The following is an 11,640-nucleotide window of genomic DNA, read 5'->3' as shown; positions in this document are numbered from 1 at the left end:
GATATGGATGCTGTATGGTTTCATGTACCCAGAAAAAATTATTACGTTTGATTAATGTTCATGTTAAAGGTTAAATAACTGTTAATAGTTATCCTCCCTATCCGTGTGGAAGTGGTAAGTTTTTGGCTATTTAAGTTTAAAGGAAATAACTTGAAGGAATACCGTTTAGGTCGCTAGCTCTCTAGTTTGCGAGTTAGCATGTGTCTCAAGACCCTGCAGTTGCGCAATATGTTGTAAATAAAAAGAGTATAAATGTGACTATAGTCGTGTTTTGTCATGTCTACAGGGCTCTAATAATGCTTTGTTCATTTTAATCTGAAAAAAATAATTTGTCTACCCACCAACTATATGTGGTTTCTTAAGTTTTTATTATTTGCCGTTTTATTATTATTATTATATTTATTTATTTATTACTGATTGATTGATTTTCTTTATTCTTGATTTGTTTATTTATTTTTCATCTTATTTTGTGTAGAGAAATAAAAATTAAGATATTTGAGAACAGTGGAATGTTTTATCAGAGCTTTTCTTGTAGAAAATTGGAACCAAAGCAAAGTTTTAAAAAAAATTTTGTTTTTAATAAATGCGTTTTGTTTTTTTTGAAAACCTGATGCGGTCCCAGTCTCACCCAGACGCAAGCCCCAGTGGCCCCTAAGTAAATTGAGTTTGAGACCCCTGGTTTAAGTGGTATAACATATATATAACATGACATACTAAGTGTGAGTGAGAGTATATTTTAGCTTGATTGACATTTTCAGTTCAGTTGGTTCAATTCCGTTGATACATACACACAACCGTGTGTTCGGACCCCCAAAACATGAAGTGAGACCAAAAAGGTTTACTGAGCAAAAGGAGTACAAAAACAGGTCAAAAAGTAAAAACGCTTTGGTTGGGGGACTGCTGCCTGAAAGGATGGAAATGGACTCCCACTATATCCCTATACTTCTGATGAGGTCACCTTTCCTGACCTCGGCCCTACCTTTGTGGGGGGCTTCCAGTGATGTCACCCTCTCATATTAATAAAAGCCTTAAAATGGAAAAAACATCTGCAGATTTCCAATCTCACTGCAAGTAACTTCCTCCATCCAGTCAGACCCCTGCAACACAACGGCAGGACGTAGCACATTTGTGAGGTGATTTACATCAAAACAAATATAGTCCAAGACGAAACAATGAGTGGACCCCTAAGAGGAACACGCCGTTTCTCTTGTGGGCAAGACCCATTTATATTGCCTGATCCGGCCAAGCTGCTATGGCACGATAAGGAGGGAGGACCTGCTGAGTGAAGGTATTGTACTAAAGTCAGGGCATGGGCACGCAGAAAAGGACACACAAATAAAGCAATTCTGAAGCCTGAAAACTAAATCAACCAGAAGGGGACTGAGCATGAAAAAGAGTTTTTTTGAAGTGCTATCACAGAATGATGGCAAAGATGGGAAAATGTCATGATAACCATAGAACAGGAAGTAGCAGACTGTGTGGTAGCACTTGAAATTATTCAACGCTTATTGTTTATTTTCAAATTGAACTAAAGTAAAAACATTAAAGGGGACTTATTATGCTCAATTTTCGACCCTTTGTTTTGAGTTGTGGTCTCCAAGAGCAGCTACACACAATAACCCGCACAGAAACTTTTTAGATCTTCCAGAATCTGTCCCTATGCCGTCTATATTTCCTTGGTTTTGTGTTTCCTGCCATGAAGCTCTATTTTAATTGATTCCACCCACCTGCTGTGATTGGTCACACGCCCACTGTGACATCACAAAGGGTCAGTTCTACCACGCCTTTTGAAACTGAGCGTTTTGAGCCATCCCAAACGTCTTTCAAACTACTACGCAAACCTAATTAACTGAAACTTTGGCATCATTTAACACGGGAATACAACATTCTAACTCATTTATACATTATATTTTTATTTATATAAAAATTGTATTTATTCATTTATACATTTATAGGTCAGAAAAGTGGAAAAAGCATCATAGGTCCCCTTTAAGAGAAGAAAATTCTAATTATGTAACATGAAAAAGTCACCATGAAGTTAAAATTAAGTTTTTATTTTTATTTAAGTAATAAAATAATATAACAACAATCATAACTGTGTTGTAAAATGAGGTTGTGGAAAAGTTACAATGTTACCAGAAAAAAAGTCAAAATATTATGGGAATAAAGTCATAATTACAAGAAGAAAATCTCCAAGAAGAAAGTTTAATGGTTGGGGGGAAAAAAACAAAAAACAGAAGTGCAGAAAAAATGTCTGGATTTTAGGATAATTTTTACTTTTATTTTACAAGGATAAACACCTAAAATTATGAGGAAAAATATTGATTTTAGTAGCATAAAGTTGAAATATTAAAGAAAAAACACAATACAAAAAAAATCATAATATTACTAAAACCAAAGAAAACAAAATATAGTTGTATTTTCTGGAAAATTAGTTTGGGGGAAAAAGTTATAATATTATGGAAATAAAATATATGAAAAACAATATTTACAAATTGTATTTAACAAAGTTGAAATATTTTGAAAAAAAAAACAACAGAACAAATTGGGTAAATAAAGACCAAAAGACACACTAAAACATCCATTTTCTATGCCGCTTATCCTTATTAGGGCTGTGGGGGTTTGCTGGAGCCTATCCCAGCAGATACTGATATACTAATGGGCTTTTCACCTACCTATAACAATAACAAAGCTGACATGACGTTTTTTCTTGTAATATGTGTGACTTCTTAACATATCTACATGTGGACAGACATTTTTTTTCATATTCATTTATCTGTACAGACTGAACTTGAAAACTTGAAACAAAATGAAAATCAGTTAAATAAACCACCACATATTGTCATAATATCTTCATTTCCTCATGGAGAACCCAACTGCATTTTTTCCCTTTTTTTTAGCCTGAACATCCAGCCTCTGAGGAATGTGGGCCAAAATGGCTTCCTAAAAAGTCTTATCAGCGACTACTGGGGAACCCATAACGTGTTAATCCCATCCTTCCATGAACATGTGGGTGCCAGGTTCTGGAAGTCATGAGCAATTACTGTTTGCAGGAAGCTGATGGAGGCCAGGCTTTGTGGGGCTTAAGGCAAGAAAAACCTGGAGCCTCTTCAAGTCGCCAAAAGTCTTTGACTCGTCTGTGTCTGTTTATTTTGTGACTCTTTGACCATTCATTCATTCATTTTCTACCGCTTTTCCTCGCAGGGTCGCAGGGGAGGGTGCTGGAGCCTATCCCAGCTGTCTTTGGGCGAGAGGCGGGGTACACCCTGGACTGGTGGCCAGCCAATCACAGGACACATGTATAGACAAACAACCATTCACACTCACATTCATACCTATGGACAATTTGGAGTGGCCAATTAACCTAGCATGTTTTTGGAATGTGGGAGGAAACCGGAGTACCCGGAGAAAACCCACGCAAACTCCACACAGAGATGGCCGAGGGTGGATTTGAACCCTGGTCTTCTAGCTGTGAGGTCTGCACGCTAACCACTCGACCGCCGTCTTTGACTCGTCTGTGTCTGTTTATTTTGTGACTCTTTGACCATTCATTCATTCATTTTCTACCGCTTTTCCTCACAAGGGTTGGGGGGGGGTGCTGGAGCCTATCCCAGCTGTCTATGGGCGAGAGACCGGGTACACCCTGGACTGGTCGCCAGCCAATCACAGGGCACATATAGACAAACAACCCTTCACACTCACATTCATACCTATGGACAATTAACCTAGCATGTTTTTGGAATGTGGGAGGAAACCGCAGTACCCGGAGAAAACCCACGCATGCACGGGGAGAACATGCAAACTCCACACAGAGATGGCCGAGGGTGGATTTGAACCCTGGTCTCCTAGCTGTGAGGTCTGCACGCTAACCACTCGACCGCCGTGCCGCCTCTCTTTGACCATGTGACTCATTTTATTTGAAAATATGATAATAATTATGAGGGCGGCACGTGGTTAGTGGTTAGCATGCAGGCCTCACAGTTAGGAGACCGGAGTTCAATTCCACCCTCAGCCATCTCTGTGTGGAGTTTGCATGTTCTCCCCGTGCATGCGTGGGTTTTTTCCGGGTACTCCGGTTTCCTCCAACATTCCAAAAACATGCTAGGTTAATTGGCCACTCCAAATTGTCCATAGGTATGAATGTGAGTGTGAATGGTTGTTTGTCTATATGTGCCCTGTGATTGGCTGGCCACCAGTCCAGGGTGTACCCCGCCTCACGCCCGAAGACAGCTGGGATAGGCTCCAGCAACCCCCGCGACCCTTGTGAGGAAAAGCAGTAGAAAATGAATGAATAATAATTATGAAGTACAGGCAACATGAACTTGACGCCAGCAGGAAAGGAAATAACAAGAAAACTTGTAAAAGTTACTGGAAAAGGCGTAACAAACATCCTGTTTTGCTTATCTTGATTCTAGTATCAGGTTGCTGTCACCTGTGTCCAGGTGTGTGACAGCCACTCATATGACTAGCAACGGACGCCCGCCTAATCTGTTTACATGCTGGTGTACTATACACTAGGCAGCACATCCAAGGGTTCTCAAAATACACATAATACCTGAGACAGGATGTGGTTTCCATGCAACGTGAAATGTCAAGCAAACACAAGTAGAAAAGATTTGTCCTATATAACATGTAAACACACATGTGTAACCGTGGAAACATTTGACAGGGCCTTATTTTGAAGGAACTCTCTCCACACTGGACTATCCATAGCATAGTTTATCAGTCAGGGTCAAGCATGGATTTGGGTTGGAGCCTCAGGGAATGCACTTAAGAAGGCGGCTGTCGTCCCCCCTGTTAGCAGGCTGGAGGTGTGGGACGTGCAGCAAAACACCAGTCTGGACGTTCGGCCGCCACTCACCTTGTCCGGAACATCTTTCAAGACCCTCATGAGGCAAAGGTCTGAAGAGTGACACGTGTCAAAAGGGCATGACGAAGACATGATGTATGTAAAGATCCTTTAGAGCAACTTTTCCGTCCCGTCAGCTCATTCATTCATTTTCTACCGCTTTTCCTCATGAGGGTCGCGGGGGGGTGGTGCTGGAGCCTACCCCAGCTGTCTTCGGGCGTGAGGAGGGGTATTACACACTAATAACTTCATGCGGATGTATTCATAATCTAACTCAAATCAGTTTTCACCATATATCAGGGGTCTTTAAAGCTGGGTCACTATGGACAGATTCCGGCCTGTGTGTGTGTGTGTTGGGGGGGGGGGGGTTCTGGAACAATTTACATTATTTCTTATGGGAAAACATTTATTGGGTTTTTCTGACCCTTTGGAACAAATGTAACTGAAAAATATGTATTCCTTATCAATCGCAAACTATACTACCACAAATGTCACATGTGTACCCATTGTGCGATGAAATCATAATAATAATAGTAATAATAATTCAGTCCATTCATTCATTCATTCATTTTCTACCACTTTTTCCTCACGAGGGTCGCTGGGGGTGCTGGAGCCTATCCCAGCTGTCTTCGGGCGTGAGGCGGGGTACACCCTGGACTGGTGGCCAGCCAATCACAGGGCACATATAGACAAACAACCATTCACACTCACATTCATACCTATGGACAAGCATGTTTTTGGAATGTGGGAGGAAACCGGAGTACCCGGAGAAAACCCACGCATGCACGGGGAGAACATGCAAACTCCACACAGAGATGGCCGAGGGTGGAATTGAACCCTGGTCTGCATTATAGGTTGAATGCAGCCTATAAGTGGAAAGAAAATGTTGCCTAAATTATGCATTTCCAAGCATGAAAATTAGCTAAATTAACTAAAATACATACAGAGAAAACCCATGCATGCACGAGGGTGGAATTGAACCCTGGTCTCCTAGCTGTGAGGCCTGCACGCTAACCACTAAACCGCCGTGCCGCCCCCTGTCAGCTCAATAAACTAGAAATATATTATGACTATTATGAGAAATATCCATCAAAAAGACATTTTATGTATGCTTGTTTATGGTATTTTAATTAAAAAAAACTGGTTACATTTAGGTCATACAATTCAGAATTCAACCAAAATCCCTTATTCTGAAAGACAGCCACAATGTCACAGTTGTGCCAATTCTATCATTTTCTATGCGAGGAATGGTTTCAAGTCATCCGGCAACGAAACAGCCTCCTCCCGATTCAAGCGTGTGTGTGTCAGACCCCTTATATTTATAGTCGTGTTCCAGTGCTGCATGCATGCATGCCCCAGGATGTGCTCCCCACGCAGGGTCAAAATTCCTGTTTTGTCATCATTCTTCCAGAGGAGAGAATGGGCAGCTCACCCACAATGCTCCGTGTTGGCTGGCGTTCCAGATACTTGTTTGTCTTCCATGGATACAAATAGATGTGAAATGGCATTCAGACCATGCTAAGTGAATCTATTGTGGTTGGGGCTTGTCTCGGACACACCAAAAAAAGGGAGAAGGAAAATCGGGAAAGAGTCCATTTCTTAAGAAAACAGCAACAATATTAGGAAAAATTGACGTGTCTGTGGGCGGCACGGCGGTCTGTGGTTAGACCTCACAGCTAGGAGACCAGGGTTCAATTCCACCCTCAGCCATCTTTGTGTGGAGTTTGCATGTTCTCCCCGTGCATGCGTGGGTTTTCTCCGGGTATTCCGGTTTCCTCCCAAATTCCAAAAAACATGCTAGGTTAATTGGCCACTCCAAATTGTCCATAGGTATGAATGTGAGTGTGAATGGTTGTTTGTCTATATGTGCCCTGTGATTGGCTGGCCACCAGTCCAGGGTGTACCCCGCCTCACACCCGAAGACAGCTGGGATAGGCTCCAGCACCTCCGCGACCCTCGTGAGGAAAAGCGGTAGAAAATGATGAATGAATGACGTGTCTGTAAGATTAACCATGTCCACATCCAGTGAACTCTCCTGGTGGTCGGGGGGGGGGGGGGGTCCAGCAGTCGGAATACACAATGACAGTTAATTGCTTCCAGATTCAACTGTGATAAGTGAATTTCCGTGAAGTAGGATTCAATCGTAGTATTAATAAACAGCATATTTTTGCAGTTAGAGCATAGAAAACCTGTTTATGACCGTCTAAAAACAGCTTTTGCCATTATTGGAGCCCTGTAGACCCATATAGTCACCTATATACACTTGTATTACCAAATATAGTAGGCATAATAAAAGAATATAAGACATCTTAGACGTAAATTAGATAAGATATACCAGGGGTCTCAAACTCAATTTACTTGGGGGCCACTGGAGCTCGGGTCTGGGTGAGACTGGGCCGCATCATGTTTTCCAAAAAAAGACAAAATTTTTTTATTAAAAACAAAAAAAATTTAATTATCCAATTTTCTACAAGAAAAGCTCTGATAAAACATTCCACTGTTCTCAAATATCTTACTTTTTATTTTTCTACACAAAATAAGATGAAAAATAAATAAACAAATCAAGAATAAAGAAAATCAATCAATCAGTAATAAATACATAAATATAATAATAATAATAAAACGGCAAATAATAAAAACTTAAGTATAGTTGGTGGGTAGACAAATTGTTTTGTTCAGATTAAAATGAACAAAGCATTATTAGAGCCCTGTAGACATGACAAAACACGACTATACTCACATTTATACTCTTTTTATTTACAACATATTGCGCAACTGCAGGGTCTTGAGACACATGCTAACTCGCAAACTAGAGAGCTAGCGACCTAAACGGTAGCCTTCAAGTTATTTCCTTTAAACTTAAATAGCCAAAAACTTACCACTTCCACACGGATAGGGAGGATAACTATTAACAGTTATTTAACCTTTAACATGAACATTAATCAAACGTAATAATTTGTTCTGGGTACATGATACCATACAGCATCCATATCAAACTTGCGCGGGCCACACTAACATTAAACTTTCATATCAAGGCGGGGGCCTCAAACTAGTGTCCTGCGTGCCGCATTTGGCCCGTGGGCCGCGTGTTTGAGACCGCTGAGATAGACTCACACGTTAGCTTCCTGGTGGTTATTGTCACCGAGAGATTAGTGTAGAATTCTATCAAATGCTATATCTTTTTGATGCATTCTTTAAATGACAAGTTATTGATCCCTTTTTATTCAAACTATTTGGTACATTCCTTCTCATAAGCAAAAAAAGCAAAGTAAGTGTTAGCAAGCGTGGTTGCTGGCACCACCGAGGCTCAATACTACATAGCAGCTGCTGTGGCTCCACTGTTCCACCCCGCTGAGCGGGAACCTATTTTCACAAGCCAGACCTATTGTCTTTTCCTAAGCATGGGCAGAGAATGTGGCAACTTCCTTCGGTCACATAAGTATTTGCTTGAGTGTGTGTGAATGGGTTGAGTCGGGGTGATGGGGGTGGGGTTGGTGGGGGGGTGGAGGGGATCAAGCTGTATTCCTGTCATTGGCATCCCTATGGGAGCACATGCCACCAGAACTAATTACCTGCCTGCAAGGACCAATTAAGTCAGCCCCACATAACAAGATAAGTTCAGCTGTCTGGGAGGTAGGGGGTGGGGGCTCTGATAGAGATGGCTGAGGGACATGAGGAGACAACAGGAGTCAACTGTGCAAAGCATGGAACCCTGTGTGTCTTCTTCTTTCAGGATATAAAGTACACACACGTAAATATTGTGTTTCTGAATATCCAATAATCCCTTGGTTCTTGCAGTTAATGATTTCCAGACCAGGCTGTGATAACTGTATGTCCGAGAAGTACGATTCCTAATGTATAGATGGGATATTTTTGTAGTTAGAGCAGGGGTCTCAAACACGCGGCCCGCGGGACACTAGTTTGAGGCCCCCGCCTTGATATGAAAGTTTAATGTTAGTGCGGCCCGCGCAAGTTTGATATGGATGCTGTATGGTATCATGTACCCAGAAAAAATTATTACGTTTGATTAATGTTCATGTTAAAGGTTAAATAACTGTTAATAGTTATCCTCCCTATCCGTGTGGAAGTGGTAAGTTTTTGGCTATTTAAGTTTAAAGGAAATAATTTGAAGGCTACCGTTTAGGTCGCTAGCTCTCTCGTTTGCGAGTTAGCATGTGTCTCAAGACCCTGCAGTTGCGCAATATGTTGTAAATTAAAAAAAAAGTATAAATGTGACTATAGTGGTTAATAATGCTTTGTTCATTTTAATCTGAAAAAAATAATTTGTCTACCCACCAACTATATGTGGTTTCTTAAGTTTTTATTATTTGCCGTTTTATTATTATTATTATTATATTTATTTATTACTGATTGATTGATTGATTGATTTTCTTTATTCTTGATCTTATTTTGTGCAGAAAAATAAAAATTAAGATATTTGAGAACAGTGGAATGTTTTATCAGCGCTTTTATTGTAGAAAATCGGAAACAAAGCACTGAAAAAGTTTGTGTATTTTTTCTGTTTTTAATAAATGCATTTTTTTGTTGTTTTTTTTGGAAAACCTGATGCGGCCCAGTCTCACCCAGACCGGAGCTCCAGTGGCCCCCAAGTAAATTGAATTTGAGACCCCTGAGTTAGAGCATAGAAAACTTGTTTTCAACATTAGAGCCCTCAGGACATGAAATAACACCCCTATAGTCACCTTTACGCTCATATTACCCAACAAAGTACAAGACATAATAAATACATCATGTGTTCCCTACGGGAGCTGAGTGTGTTTTAGCTTTGTGTGTGCTACTTTAGCAACAGTAGCCCATGTTTTATTACTGATCATTGTGTGATAAGCCAGTTGTTGCCAAGACCAAACATCTAGTGACCAGTGTAGAATACTTTTTGAATGCCTTGGACATTCATTTAACCACTTTTATACTTCATTTTGCAAAGAAACACACTAATAAAAAGCCATATTCAACAATGAAACAGATTCACATATTGTACTGCATGGCCCAATGTGACTACAGTATTTACTGAAAATGTAAAGGTCAGTATTCACCGCACATTTAACATGTTTCATTCCTTCTTCTACTGCTGATGTCAGTTCTTGGTTGAAGCTCCAGCTGTCTACCAGGATCCCCCAAACAAATAAAACCTTCCACTGGGTCTCCATCTTCCAAAAACCAATTTCAGCACCGTCCACCTTACAGTTGTTGACGTCAGTGGAGGACACTGACGATGTTACGGCAGTGAAATATTGCTTCCAGGTGTGAGGATAAAAAGATTTAAACATGTCGCCTGGGGCAAAATGTTCTACTTGATGCAATTAGAGGCTCCTATGGGGGCCATTGCCAGGCACTTTAAATACACTACATTTAAAGAGATAATTAATATTGATGATAGTTGGTTTTTATAGGGTTGATGGATGATCAGGTAGTTGTCCAGTACAGACAAGAACAGGAGTAAATGACATTCAATTAAAGTTACAACATGCTGTTTTTAGATTTCAATAAAAAGAAACAAGTATCAAGTAAAAGTAAGTAAACAAGTAAGTGCAAGTAAGATGCAAAAAGCACGTTGAGCCAAACTTAACCTCCGCCTGAAGATCCGGGTGTCCCCGATGCGCTTTGACAAGAGCTGTTGTTTCTAGGAGAGGAACATGTCGCCCCTGACGGCTTACTTGAAGGTGACGGTTAGGAAAGCCCTTTTTGACCTTTAACATCAAGGCACCAGGAATGGTCACTCGCTCATCACACTTTTTTTCCTGTCCTCTCAGAGCTTCATCCCTTCGACCTTTCAAACGACATCAGCACAGTTCAGCAAAAAAAGTGGATTCATATTTGACACTTTCTTTGATTGACCAATGAACTCAAAGCATTCATTTTCCACCCCTTCTGCTGCTTAGAATCAAGCTGGAGCCTAGCCCGGTGAAATACTGTATACACCAGGGGTGTCCAAACTTTCTACACTTAAGGCCGCATACTGGATGCAAGGGCCACTTTGATATTTTGTAAAGCCACTCAAGTAAATATGGTAAGAAGTTATATATATTTCGACTACCACCCTCACAATACTCTCACCCTTTATGCATACTTTGTTATTGTTAAATTGCTGCTGACTTTTCATTTTTGCTGTTTTATAAAGTTTTAGAATGTGCATCGGGCCTCAGATGGCCCCCAGGGCCGCGCTTTAGACATCCTTGGTGTACACAAAAAGCCGTCATACTCACATTCAGAGGCAGGGTACAGGGTTCAGCCCTGGACTGGTCGCCAGCCAATCACAGGGCACATATAGACAAACAACCATTCACACTCACATTCATACCTATGGACAATATGGAGTGGCCAATTAACCTAGCATGCTTTTGGAATGTGGAAGGAAACCGAAGAAAACCCACGCATGCACGGGGAGAACATGCAAACTCCACACAGAGATGGCCGAGGGTGGAATTGAACCTTGGTCTCCTAGCTGTGAGGTCTGCGCGCTAACCACTTGACCGCCCAAAGAAAACATTGAACCAAATAATAATAATAACCAACTAACCATAAGGCAGTATTTCCCCTTGTTCAATGTAATAAATATCTCTGAATATTGTCAATGAAAAGACATTTTGTCATATAAATTAGACCAAAGAATCCTTACAGGCACAAGCTACTCCAACACACAATCATGTAAAAACTCAAGTACTACAAATCTAATTGCTATGTACCTCCAAATTGCTTTAGCTACAATTGCTTGTTAACATGCAGACACAAGGTGTACATCCTGGAAGATACAAAACACACTGAAAAATTAA

This window comes from Doryrhamphus excisus, chromosome 19, assembly GCF_030265055.1.
Source record: "Doryrhamphus excisus isolate RoL2022-K1 chromosome 19, RoL_Dexc_1.0, whole genome shotgun sequence".
Classification (NCBI taxonomy): domain Eukaryota; kingdom Metazoa; phylum Chordata; class Actinopteri; order Syngnathiformes; family Syngnathidae; genus Doryrhamphus; species Doryrhamphus excisus.
The sequence above is the reverse complement of the archived record's forward strand: the minus strand, read 5'-3'. Positions refer to the sequence as shown.